The sequence below is a fragment of the Ascaphus truei genome, chromosome 2 (genome assembly GCF_040206685.1).
Source record: "Ascaphus truei isolate aAscTru1 chromosome 2, aAscTru1.hap1, whole genome shotgun sequence".
Lineage (NCBI taxonomy): Eukaryota > Metazoa > Chordata > Amphibia > Anura > Ascaphidae > Ascaphus > Ascaphus truei.
This window is the reverse complement of record NC_134484.1, coordinates 386289394-386302932: the sequence shown is the minus strand read 5'-3', so window position 1 is coordinate 386302932 and position 13539 is coordinate 386289394. Positions and strand designations below refer to the sequence as shown.

Below are 13539 nucleotides of genomic sequence, written 5' to 3'. Positions count from 1 at the left end.
GATCTCAGGTGATAAGTGCTGCATGTGGTAAGGGTGAGGTGCTTGTTCAGATAGGCAGGTAGCTTCCCCAGAAGGTATTTGAAGGTAAGACAGGTAAGATGAACTTTGTGCCCAGACTCAAGTGGTGACCAATCTAGTTCTTTAAGCATTTCACAGTAATGTGTGTTGTAATTACTTTTAGGACAAACCGGCATATGGAGTTGTAGAGGGTGTCTAGTTTAAGGGAGTTTGGGGTGCTCCACCATATACTATGTCCCTATAGTTTATAAATGGCATTAGCATCTGTTGTGTGATGCACTTTGACAAGTATGTTTAGGGAGGATTAGTTCCGATAAAGTAAACCTAGCATGGTCACTCTGTGTAGGCGCAATACTGTTACGCAGTGCGCCACAAACTAGACGAGACCCCTGTGCTGAGATGGGAATAGTAGCCACCAGCCACAGACACCCTGTCCGGAATGTAGAGTAGTCTTGCTGGCCGAGTCTGGGACAGGAGAAATCAGAGTAAACGTATACTTGCCGGGACCTTAGTCCTTAATACCATTGTCTTGTCAGTGTTTAAAAAACAGTTTGTTTTGAGAAATCCAGTTTTCAAGTCTTAAAATCAGATTGAAATATGTGTCCAAGGTCAGGTCTAGGGCTGTGTAAATAGAAGGTCGAGCTCACACACTTCGCTTGTTTGCAAGAGTGTGAGCTCTTGCTGCAGTAGCACACGCGATCTTTGCTCATAGTGTAGGAGGCTATTGGGGGCATGGTGGAGGCATCACGAAGCTGGATCAACCTCATTGGCTGAACCAGCTCACATTTTTCTGTCTATCTTCAAATCACGGTCGTGCCAAAGCACGCACACAGAGTGGCCTCATAGGCATTAGTCAGTCAATTTGAAATTGGCGCGCACGCTGTATAATCTCATCCTAAGATTATTTCATCTGCATTTAAGATGCCTTACATGCTGTAGGTAGATCATTAATGAAGACTGAAAAGAGTAGGCTCCCCAGAACAGAGCCTTGCGGGACCTCACAGGTTACATCGAACTGGCTGGAGTTAGAGCCAGAGATAGACAAATATTGGGATCTACCCGATATGTAGGAGTGGAACAAGTTTAAAGCGTATTCCCCTATTCCAGAGCACTGAAGCTTGTTTAAACAGGATAACATGATCAAAAGCCTTTGCAAAATTAAGGAATATTGCACCAGTAAGTTTTCTCCGTGGCTATGGTATCCATCAATATTAAATATAATAGTTTTGCTATTACCAATTACGAAGCCAAATTCCTCAACAAAACCTTGGGTGCATGCCATCAGGTCCTTTTACTTAATTTTTTAAGCCTCCATTCCACTTTTGCCCCAGTTTTAGTGAAATGTTTAGGTTGTTTATATAGATTCACACGTGTGTGTGTACGTACGTGTCTACACGTGTGTGTACGTATTAAAATTAACAAAAGGGCAACCATATTGCCAAAAATTAAAAAGTACGTACGTACGTACGTGTGCGCGCGTGTGTACGTACACACATACGCATATATATGTATATACATACACACAACTCTGCCACACTGAAGGTTGCATAGCCTAGACAGCATTCTATTTTTTTTTCGATTTCTGTACTACTTTAAGAAGTTGTTAGGATGTATTTTACTTTACACTGAAATGCTTTTTAACTTTTGTCAATATGGTTGCCCTTTTGTTAATTTTAATACATTAACTTAAAGCCACAAGTTGGAAAATCGCATGATTTTGCTATGAAATCGTGTGATAGCGAGTGTAATAAATGCTTTAACAATGATATTAAGCCTGCTCATTGATCAATTTTTTTCCTTTTTGAACCTCATCCAAATGTATTCTTTCTATAAATCTTCCATTGTTTACTGCAATCTGCCTTCCTAAAATTAAGTCTGTTAAACTCAAAACTATTTTTTTTAAATGAGACTGTATTGATCAGTTTCCCAAATTTCCCCTCACTTTAAAATGTGTTTGTACTTCTACATCGTTATTTTTAGTAAATAATTAGGAAAGGGGCAATACGACAAACTAACAGAATTAAAATCTCAGTGTGTTCCCCCCGCCCCCCTCATTTCTTGCTACTGCTCTCCAGCAAACATTTTTCCTCCCCTCCTATACTGTACCTACTGTATGTTTCCAATAACTGGATCCCTTCTCCCTCCATAACACTAGAGATGAGTGCGCCTTTACTGCTTGTTTTATAATAAACACCCAGCATTATTATGAAAAGTGCAATTCACAGAAACAAATTGAACCAATAACAGATGTGCTTAATAAGGTAAAACAAGATGCGACTTAAATAAAACAGTATTTGTACATACATTTTGGATGTTTATGCAAGAAAAGTTTGTAGACGTTATAACCTGATGTTAAAGGTGGTTTGCTACCTTTGTACTAGCATCACATTTCCCCTTATCTTATGCTCTTACCTACTGTAATATATATACTCAAACTGCATTTCCCTGTGTACACAAGGGATATTATGTTTGTCTATGTTTCACATCACAAAGAACTAATTTGCAGTGTTAACTGAAAGGCCTTATAGTCCGTTCCAACACAAAGCAACATAAATTACCACATAATAGTAAAAAAACACTTAACCCTGTAGAAAAGTAGTAGGCAATGGAAAAATAAAAGCGTTTATTGACCTACATAAAAACAAATTACAGACACAAACAAAACTAGACTCTCCTCCCACGCTCCCTATGGCGCGTACTCCTTGAGAAAGCGCCATAGGGGCATGAAACGCGTGGGAGGAGAAAGTTTAGTTCTGTAATTTTTTATGTAGGTCAAACTTTTTTTTTTTTAATTTTCAATTGCTGGCGAGTTTCTATTTTTCAAGGAGCTGCAGTCTCATCGATTTACCTACTGTTTTTCTGATGCCTACCATTGAGGAGATGCACTTGGGGGTAACCGAGAACTTTCAGACAGCTGATCGGCATGTGGTTCCATCAGCTGGAGGAACAGGACGGTGAATCGTGAGTAAGCAGTTACTCCACACCAGGCATACCGGTGTATCCATTTTGGCTTTATTTTTGTTAAATAAATAATGACACGGTGTAATATGTCGTGTTGTTCATCTGAGGTTTCATTTACCTAATTTTAAGACCTGCTAAGGAACAGATATTATGTCCTGATATGTAAACCCATAGAATTCAAAGACGGTGTATTTTCTTTTTCACACAACTGTATGTTACTTAACCCTGATGTACTGCAAGTATTTTTTTTTAAACGTTACAGTAAGTCTATTAGGCCTCGTTCAGGGTTCAGGCTTCGGAGGGAGGGCGTGCTGCCGTGCGAGCTGCCGTGGGACACAAAGTATTCAAATTGAATACTGGTTGTCAGGGTAGCAGCTACCCTGTCTCCGAAGCCAGGAGTTGACGCTGGCTACAGTTTCAATAAACAAAACAAAATTTTTTTTGAAGCTGCAGTAGCGTCACAGGGACCTCTGCAGCCAATGAAATCATTCTTGAGAATGATTTCATGACTGCAACTTGGATCCCTAACCTCACGTCTGTAGCCCCGCCGCCTCAACTCCTGAAAACGTCTGCTGGGGATGAACACACATCGCCCAGCAGACTGCCGCCCTCCCTCCCGAACGCCCGCCCTCCAACTCCTGCCTCTGGCACCCTGAACGAGGCCTTAGTTAATCGCCTAAAAACTTAACCTTCACAACAGTAAAGTTCAACAATATGTCCTATTTCTATTTTATTGTACAGTATTTCAGAAATAAAATAATGATCAAGATATCAGTTATTAACTTTTCCTTAAGAACTCTGGTACTGTACATAATAAGGATGTGTGAAATGTTTGCACAAGTGCACAAATCCATTGAAACAGGCCATTTTGTGCTAAAAAAAAAAATGTGCAAACGGCAAGTTGCACCACAAAAATGTATTAAATTATGAGATAAAAATATGCAAAGTCCCATAACCAACATGCAAAATAACATTACCATGCATAGACAATTAATGCATATGAAATTCGGATGCAAAATGTGGTGAAATGGCATCATTTTGTCAGATTTTGATTAAATTGTAGGGGTTTGCCAAATACATTTAAAAAAATAATAATTGTGACATTTCAATAAAAATGGTGACCTACAATAGTCAACATTCACACATTTCGACTCTTTAACCTGGTATTTTTACCTGTTCAAATGTTCAATCAAAATAAAACAGCTGCACCAAGACTGCCACCTCCCTCCATCACGTAGGCTAAGGCTCCAATTCTACTGGGGAAGTGCCCTCAGGGAAGACTTAAGGGGGCAGCTTTCCATTGATGCAGTCCTTCCCTTTCTTTGTTGTCTGCGGTTACTTTTTTGCATTAATACATATGCAGCGGCCGTAATTCGAGCTAATCTCGAAATGGATTTCGAGTTTTGTTTGTGATCCTCACTAGTTTTTCCGGGGGGCAGCCATAATGGCCCATGGGATTATCACAGCAGGGGACCCTGCTGTGTGAGTCCTACCACCTACCAGGGTCTGCCTTTTTATAATAGACACGCAGCAAGAGGGAGGCTAAATCAATCACTAATTGCGCACCTCACAGGCGATCACATTTTTTTAAAAATGTTTTAAACATTACAGTAATGTAGCAGGGGGTCTCTGGAGCTGAACCGAATTGATTTCAGGTCCATGGAACCCCTACTTCCCGAGATACAGGCCCCGTTATGGGGTGCCGGTATCTCCTATGCATTGAAATGTCCCAATCACGTGACGCGAGACATTTACATGCATGGGAGATACCGGCACCCCTCTCTTTTACTGCGCGTCTCTCTACAGGCAGACCTCGGTAGGACTCACAGCAGGGACCCCTGCTGTGTTAATCCGATGGGCCATTATGTCTGCAACTGAATATATCAACCTCCACGCGGCACAACGCAAAATGTACCCAGGTAAATGTTCGAATAACAGCGTATATAGATATAAATAGAGATATACATATATTAAATAATAAATATTGTTGTTTTCCTGTATAGTGCTGACAGTATGCAGTGCTGTACATTGACATTTTGTAGGCACAATTCCCTGCCCTGTAGAATTTACAATCCCTGAGGCACAGAGATAAAGTGACTTGCCCAAGGCCACAGGCATCTGACAACTGGATTTGAACCAGACTGTTTTATAGTCAGTGTCATTATTTTCAGAGACAATGCCTTTACTCATGGAGCGTGCATGCGCATTTATTGCAAAAACACAAAATTGGAATCTTAAGTAGAAAAGAATATCCATGTAATTTTATAAGTGCGTGTAATTTGTCACAGCTTGGCAGAAATGATTTGCCAGGCTTGTGCTCAATTATTAAGTGAGGTCAAATGTAATGATATGTATACTGGGGGTCACACCCCTTTGTGCTATTCAATTTGGGAAGTGTTCCCCATTATGTAAAAAAATATCTGTCAGTCTGGAGAAGTGGCTGGAGCGGTGAACACAAACTGAGGCAATGCTGTTGTCTCAAGATGACTGACGGGCTTGCAATGTCATCTGGTTGTTGTTCTAATTTAATAAGGTTGTGGCCTTGTTTCCCAAAGAAGCATTGTGTGTTTATTTCATGTAAAAGGGAGTCTGAGGGCAGGAGGGGGCTTTAAAACCACAAGAAGGCTGTCAGGATAAATATACGTTTACTACTTTTAAACACACAATTACCAAAGCACTATCACGGTCAGTCAGCATGCTTTCTTACTAGGAAAGGAACAGCCCGGGAACAAGGAACTTTTAACACTTAATTTATATTTCAAGTACTTTCACCCACTGAAATGGTAGACTACAATCCTCACATTTCAACACATACATACTTCATTGTTTGCCTCCTCTGTCTCTTTCCTGGTCCAAGCAGTAAAAGCAGGGAAGTCAGATAAGACCCAATGACTACTTAAAACACCAAAGGTTCTATACAGTATAAATCAATAAAGATTGTGACGTATCAAGGAGCTTAAGAGACATTTTAATGGAGTGTATCAAATTCTGCACTTGTTACCATTCTGAACCCTTGTATCACAAAGCTTAGCCAGGCCTCCAGAGCTACCTTGCTGCCTAACAATGAAATAGTTTTCTGTGAAAAACCCAAGCCTTTCAAACTTTTAGATAAAAGGCAAAAAGCACCAGTTCAGTGGAGATACCGTACCTGTCCATTTGTCTTTTTACAGAGTTAACTGAAATAAATGTTGTAGCATACGACTTGCATCAAGAAATACACTTTTATTTTGCCCTGTTGTACGAATCAGCATAAAGTTGCCTTTGTAATAGAATCAGCAGCATGATTCACAAAGACAACTCCCGTCATGAAAGCATTAAAGCCATCTTGTGAACTTAAGGTTTTTCTTTTTTGTTTTTATATTCAGACAGGTATTTTAGTCATTTATGAGAGAAAAAAAAAAAAAAAAACCAACGTACAGTATTATGTAAAGAATACTTTATATTTGCACCACGAAGAAATTAAAACTGATGCATGAAATCCAATTAATAATCAGAGTATTGTGTTGGCAGAACTGAGAAGTTATCAAGGACACGTGACGGAAAACATTAGTTCTCACAGTTTGCATGATGCAACTCAACATAATACACAATTGCCTATTCAAATAGAATATCAAAAATGTATAACAACAATAATCTAGGTCTCATGTAAAGATATGGCAAAATAGTGAGCTTCTTACATTTACCAATGTGACATTCTGATATTGACAGACAAAAATATGGTGTCTTTCCACTAACATTTTCCTTTGCATTGATATATGCCATAGTCCCTCTGGAGGTCAAGCACGGGTCACAATATCATACATTATATTAACATCCAAGCTTTAATGCAATAATATGGGTAATAATGCTATAACATACATGGGTAACTAGCAATGTAACATTTCAATTAAACACATTATCATATTTACCCCATTCAGAGACAAAGAAGCCTATAATACAATGTGTTCAAATCTCCTTTCCAAGCCACCAGTCTCCTCTGGCAGAAAAGGGGGTTAAAAGATTAGGCAGAATTAAGACATCAACTTGTGGCACTGCGATTGTAGCCTAAAATATCTAACACAACATGCACTAAAATTACTTTTACAAAACATAATTTCTGACTACCAGATAGATTTCTAAATGCTTTCTGCATAAATTGACCAAGTTTAACGTTGTTATTTTCCCCCTCACAAAACGAGATAACTATTGGAAACAAAGCACAGTTTAACTCACAGCAGTTGAGTCCTGTGATTCAATTCTTCCTGCTGTGCAATAGCTGAGATGAAGGTATTTTATAGCCGCACATTGGACAGCTGACCTGCCCTTTTTTGTAACTATGACAACAAGGTAAAGTTACCTGTAAAAAAAAAAAAAAAAGTGGGTAGAGCGAAGTCTCTTTTTTTATTTTTATTTTGTTCTTGTAAGTTCTCATGGCTGAATACCAGATACATCACTTTCATTCTTCCACCACAGATCAAATATCACTAAATTAGGAGGCAAAATAAAAAGGGGTTTGTGTGAGCGCTCTTCAGGTATATGGGCTTGGTTAGTTTCCATGAAAATTGAAACCAGCAATGAAAGTTGGACTTGTATGCACCTATTGTTTATCATGAATAGCTCTTGGTTCACTGGTGCTTGGAGATTAAACAATACATAAACGTTATCTTGTATTAAGAAATGTAATTAAAATACTCACATATATTTTCACACAATAGAATGGGAAAGAGGTCAAACGAAAAAAAAACCAACTACATTAAAATCAAGATGCAAAAGTTGAAGCACGACTCCCAGGAACCACATGTGGGGTAGAAAAAAGGCAAATAGAGTAACTCTGTATAATACAGTGTAACGGGTATTCCCTCTACCCCAATCACAGATATAGTGTGTGTGGGTGGAAACCTAGGTGTTACCAGGTGTGGTGCGTATACCTGCAGGTTCACCAGGGGCCTGAGCCTCCGCTTGCTGGGAACCTGGGGTGCTCTCTGAAACGTCTCTTGATCAGCGCCTCCACCTGTGCAGGATTCTAGGAGTATAGAATGTACCCTACACAGGACCCGCATATAGTAATCACATACACTGGAGTATAGGTATAACCATTTACTATATGCAGCATCAATAACACAACACATTAACTATATATATATCTATTAGCAACTCAGTAACTGTACCAAAGTCTCAAGTGTCAGTCACTCCAGCTAGGAGCGTATACCCCTTGCCCACCATCGTGTACCCCCACACCGTGTCCACAGTATAACCCCCTTGTCCCGTGGTCAGCACTGCCACTATGTGTGAGTACTTTGTTGGTGCACTTATAACGATAACTGCCTGGTGTGGCGGCACCTGGCTTTAAAGAATCTTCTCAAAGGATCAGACGAGTTCCTGCACGACATCCAGGATCCACCCGCGTGGTGATCCGTCAGGGGCAATCCCACCCTGAAGATAGTCCAGCTCTCTTTAATGGCGGAGACTTGAGCCCAAGTCTCTCAGCAGGAAACGCAGCGTCCGCTGTGTCCCTAACTAGCAAACGGCTAATGGGGCAGGGTCCCTAACCTAGGGCCTGTCCCTATAGCACCACAAGCTATCAGAGGGACTCAGGGCCTATCTGGGGCCTAGGGGGACGGCTGGCCTATTGCAACGGGTCACAGACCCCTGCACGCACCTCCTATCCCTTACTAGTCCTGGTCCTGACTGCCAGCTTCTCCAGCGCGCCAAATGTATCAATTCCTCGCTTGCAGGGCACTCCTTCAGCCCTATTGGCTCCCTGGCATCACATGGGGTGCTGCTGAGGCTCATGGGACTTGTAGTCCCTTCCAAGAGCCTTCCCTGGTAGGTTAGCGTTCACGCGCTCCTTCCTGCGCATGTGCAACTCTGCCGGGCCGCCGGGGGCTTACTGCGCATGTGCAAACTTGTGCAACATGGCGGCGCCCTGCACGGGAGCCGCCGGGGATCTCCGGAGCACCGGAGCGCTCCCTGCTCGGCCCCCACCCTCCGGAATGGCCGTCGGGTCTGCCGCTTGCCTCCGGCAGCACCCGCCATCGATCCTGGCCACGGAGGTAATGGGGGTCGCAGGGCCAAGAGGGGTGACCTGGCTACACAGTGTAGGCAGAAGGTAGCAGTGTCAGGTAGAAGGGTAATAGGTGCACTCACAGGTTATCTGGATAAAGCAGACATATACTGCACTCAAACGAGACAACGAGCAGTTAATCTTTGAGAATACGACATCAAGCCTCAGGATAGGAGGGAATATCCTACAGTCAATGATGCTGAAAGGGTGTCCAGGATCACTTTAATTTACGGGTATATTAGATAATCTCTCCAGTGTATTAAAGAGAGAGAAAGAAAAAGGATAAAGGATATACAGTAGAAGTAATGCTTTTAATACCAATTAAAAAGAGTAAACAAATAAGGGCCTATTCACTAAACCTCGATAAAATCAGTGCATTGCCGATTAACTGTGCATTGTTTTATCGCGCTCTAAAACACGTGTGTCAAAATGGTACTCACAAGAAAAAACAGCATTTTTTTTAAAGTTCGGTAAAGTTCGGTACTTGGTTTTTGGTATTTCTTCTAAGTGTTATTGCGCTATTACTGATTATTGAAACTGCAGCCTGGAAGAGCTGCAGGGATACGTTACGACTCTTACAGATGATCGTGCATTTTAAATATTCATTTAAATACTAGTGTGCGGGAGCAGGGGGTCTCCTGAACTGAGCATTGATTTCAGCCTTGGGGATCCCCTACTTCCCGAGATTTTGGCTCCGTATGGGGTGCCGTTATCCCACACCATTTTTAAATCCTCCGCGTCACGTGACCGGGGGATTTAATACTGCAGGAGATACTGGTCCCCCATAACATGGCCTGTATCTTGGGAAAAAGGGGGTCCTCAAGACTGAAATCAATGCGGTTCAGCTCAGGGGACCCCCTGCTTCCGCACACTAGTATTTAAAAATAAATCAATAATAATAATAATTACCGTAATGGCTAACTGCTAAGGCAATGAAGGGGTTAAAGCACAATAGCTGGTTTATTGGGGGCAGAGGAGGTGAGTAAATGGGGTACTTGGCCCAGGGTGGGTGGTTAGGCCTACTGGTAAGGTTGCGGGAGGAGTTAACCCCTTCATTACCATAGCGGTGGAGCCAATCCTGTGCAATAAAAAATTTTTGCAGATAGTTTTATTACCTTAGCGGGTAACCGCTAAGCCTAAGGTAATGAAAGGGTTAAATAGTAGGCACTGCATAGTTGTTGGTACATGGGGTGGCTGAAGCTTGTAGTTGCCCCAGGGTGGGTGTTTAGGCCTTGTGGGAGGGTGGCAGTTGAAGTTAACCCCTTTATTACCTTAGCGGTTACAATTGCTAAGGTAATGAAGGTGTTAACCCCTTGCGCCCCTTACTTTCCCGGAAGGCCTAAACACCCACCCGGGGCAACTACCATCTTTACCACACCCTGTACCAACAACAGGCATGGGTAACAGGGCTTTTAAAAGAAGATGGCTAATAGCGCTTTTCAAAAGTCAAACTCAAAGGCTAGGGAATCAGGACCAATGCAACTTGGAATGACCCTAGTAGATGGGGAGAAAAACAAAAGCAAAAAGAAAAGGCATGGATGCTACCGGCTAGAAACCTAGTCAGGGCAACAGCGTAGTAAGCAGGGGGGGCGGGCAGGGGGGGGGCTGTGCACACCAAAAAGTGATGCAAACAAGTTAATGCAAAAGAGTAATTTAATGATTGAAAAACGTCACAGAGATCCAACTATTCGGTGCAAGCACCTTCATCAGGATGAGCGCTTTTCTCCATTCAAAAAAAAAAAAATTACAGTGCAATACAACCCCCTCCCTCCCCTAAACCGAACAATACAATAATGGGCAAAATTACTATTTCCCAGATATAGATAATAGTGCATTTGTCCATTAAAAATAAAACCAGCCGCAAAAAGTAAATAAAAGTTTTACTTACCCCTGCCAGGATGAAGGCCGTCCTTGTCTTCCCCATCCTCTCCGTCCTCCGTGGGCAGGAACATTACAATAAAAAACCTAATGTCACTAACCCCTTAATCACCTTATCGTTTAGTAACCACTATAGTAATTAACCCCCCTCCCCTGCTACCCACCCGGAAGGCCTAACCATCCTCCCCGGGGCAACTACCCCCACCCTCTAACTAATGATTGGCACAGTGGTACACCATGTCCGTATAATATGGGCATGATTGGTTTCCTTGTGGGAAACCCTCCCACCACCCCCTCCCCCACAACATTTTTTTTTAAAACACCCCCCAAAACACACTTACCTTGGGGATGGTCTCTGTCTCTCCCAAGCTACTGCGGGGCTCCTGTCTGCCCTACCTCCCTGTCCCATGCCAGGCCTTTGTCTCATGCGTGCCGGAAGCTGAGCTGGCGTATCGGCATCAGAGAGAGGCCCGGCACACCTACGTCATAGAGAGGCCCTGCTTGGGCCAGCAGGGCCGCTAACAGAAATCATGGGGCCCAGGACAAATGAAAGGAGCAGCCCCCCTCCCCATAGCGCACCTACCGCGGAAATTTTTTTTTAGTGCGCAACTTTTACTTAACTTTTATTATTAATAAAAAAACATTGCAATGCAATCTGTTTATTTTAATATTTTCAACAAAAGACAAAGATACCCAATGCTACATCCTATGTGAAGAAAGACAAGGGGGGGATTCAGAATGGGACTGGGGTGTTCCCTACCTGTCTTCTGGGTTCGGGGGGATTCTGATATCTCCTGTGTGAAGCTTGAGAGTCAAAGCTGGAGGAAAGCAGTATATGTTATTTCGGTGTAGGTATAGGGCAGTTAAGATAAGACAGAGAGAGTGTGAGTGAAAGAGAGAGACAGAGAGAGTGGGTGTGGCGGGTGGGTGGGTGACTGACTTGTGGGTGGGTGGGTGACTGACTGACACTTGGGTGGGTGACTGACTGACACTTGGGTGGGTGACTGACTGACACTTGGGTGGGTGACTGACTGACACTTGGGTGGGTGACTGACGAGTTGGTGGGTGACTATGACTGACTGTGGATTGGTTTCTGTATGCATTCACAGACACACACACTCTCCCTCTCTGACTCTCTCTCTCTTTCTCTCTGACTCTCTCCCTCTCTCTCTCTGACTCTCTCCCTCTCTCTCTCTGACTCTCTCTCTCTGACTCTCTCTCTCTGACTCTCTCTCTGACTCTCTCTCTCTCTGACTCTCTCTCTTTTTCCTGAATCTCTCTCTTCTCTCTCTGACTCTCTCTCTCTATGACTCTCTCTCTCTCTCTGACTCTCTCTCTCTCTGACTCTCTCTCTTCTCTCTGACTCTCTCTCTTCTCTCTCTAGCTCTCTCTCTCTCTGACTCTCTGTCTCTCTCTCTCTGTCTCTCTCTCTCTGATTCTCTCTCTCTCTCTCTCTGACTCTCTCTGACTCAATGAGGCATGGAGCAGACTTACCACTTGCTCCATGCAGCAGGAAGAGGCGGGCCTCGCTTTGCAAGCTCAAATAGAGCTTGCTGCGGGCCAAAAAAAAAATCCTGGCAGCATAGCAACACGTGCCAGCCAATCAGGAGAGGGGTAGGTTTTTTTTCCCTTCTCTTTGCAGAGAAGCGCGCGCTGCCTCGCACATCGCGAGCGCAAAATCCTGTCACCCGGTGTTGACCGGGCGACGGGATTTATCGAGGGGCACGACCACGCATGGGGCTCTGGCGGCCAGTCCCCTGACTCATGGGGCCCGGGACGCCAGTGCCCTCTGTCCCCCGCTGTTGGCAGCCCTGCGGGCCAGATGGATGTTTGAACTGGGGCGCTCCCTGGAATGTGTGGCTAGATAATATTTCAATGCCTAGGATATATTAAATAATTAAAAGAATGTAAAAATTATGTTGTAGTATAAAAGAGTATAAAAATGTATACTGGCCCTTTTTGTTGGTTTTGGCTGCTGCTTGACCTTGAAGAAGGAAACCCCGAGTCCTTCTTAATGTTGCAATGGAAGTATGAAGATGGTCAACGCAAACTCATGGACCTCACGATGTTGGTGGAACAGAGTGGAGTTGAATAAAAGATGGAGTAAAATAGAATAAAATAGAATAAAACACAGTATTAGTGCTTGCATCAATGTGTGTGGGGGATGAAAAAGGGGGGGGGGAGGGGGGAGGAGGTGGGGGATGTGAAGGGTGGGGTGATGGTGAACTGTCACTGGATATACAGTAAATGAAACGTAAACAATTAGTTTCAGTGACTCACACGGGCTTGTGTGAGACTTCACCCTCAACGCCAGTAAGGGAGGCCCGCAGCTGGAGAGAGCCAGGATCAGGCGGAAACGAGACGACTGACAGCAGGACAAAGAAGTTGGGTCTGACCTCTGACCAACTTCCATTGCCGGCCAGCTGGGCTCCCTTTAGCCACCAGGACCGGGACACATGTCTCGGCTCTCCTCCGTGAGCGTATCTGAGAGGGGAGGGGTTTTGATGAACTGGGCAAATGGCCAGATATTAATCCTGTGAAAGCCATAAGAGTACAGGTTTTTTATCTATCTGTACAGTTGATCCACATTGTTGCAGTTTGTATCCCTCTGTTTATGCCAGAGGGGCCTGCAGGGTGGT

General features: G+C 43.4%; 1 protein-coding gene across 2 annotated transcripts in view; it reads right to left on the bottom strand.

Moving 5' to 3' along the window:
- LOC142488744 (anterior gradient protein 3-like) overlaps positions 1-7277 on the bottom strand; it is a 34858-nt gene extending 27581 nt beyond the window's left edge. The window contains exon 1 of one of the 2 annotated variants that reach the window (XM_075589120.1): positions 7192-7277. The gene's annotated coding sequence lies outside the window, so the exon portion shown is untranslated. Of the gene's footprint in view, positions 1-6887; positions 6956-7191 lie in introns of those variants that run through there. The other variant, XM_075589121.1, reaches the window with a different exon arrangement.
- Between the last annotated feature and the right edge of the window lie 6262 nt (positions 7278-13539).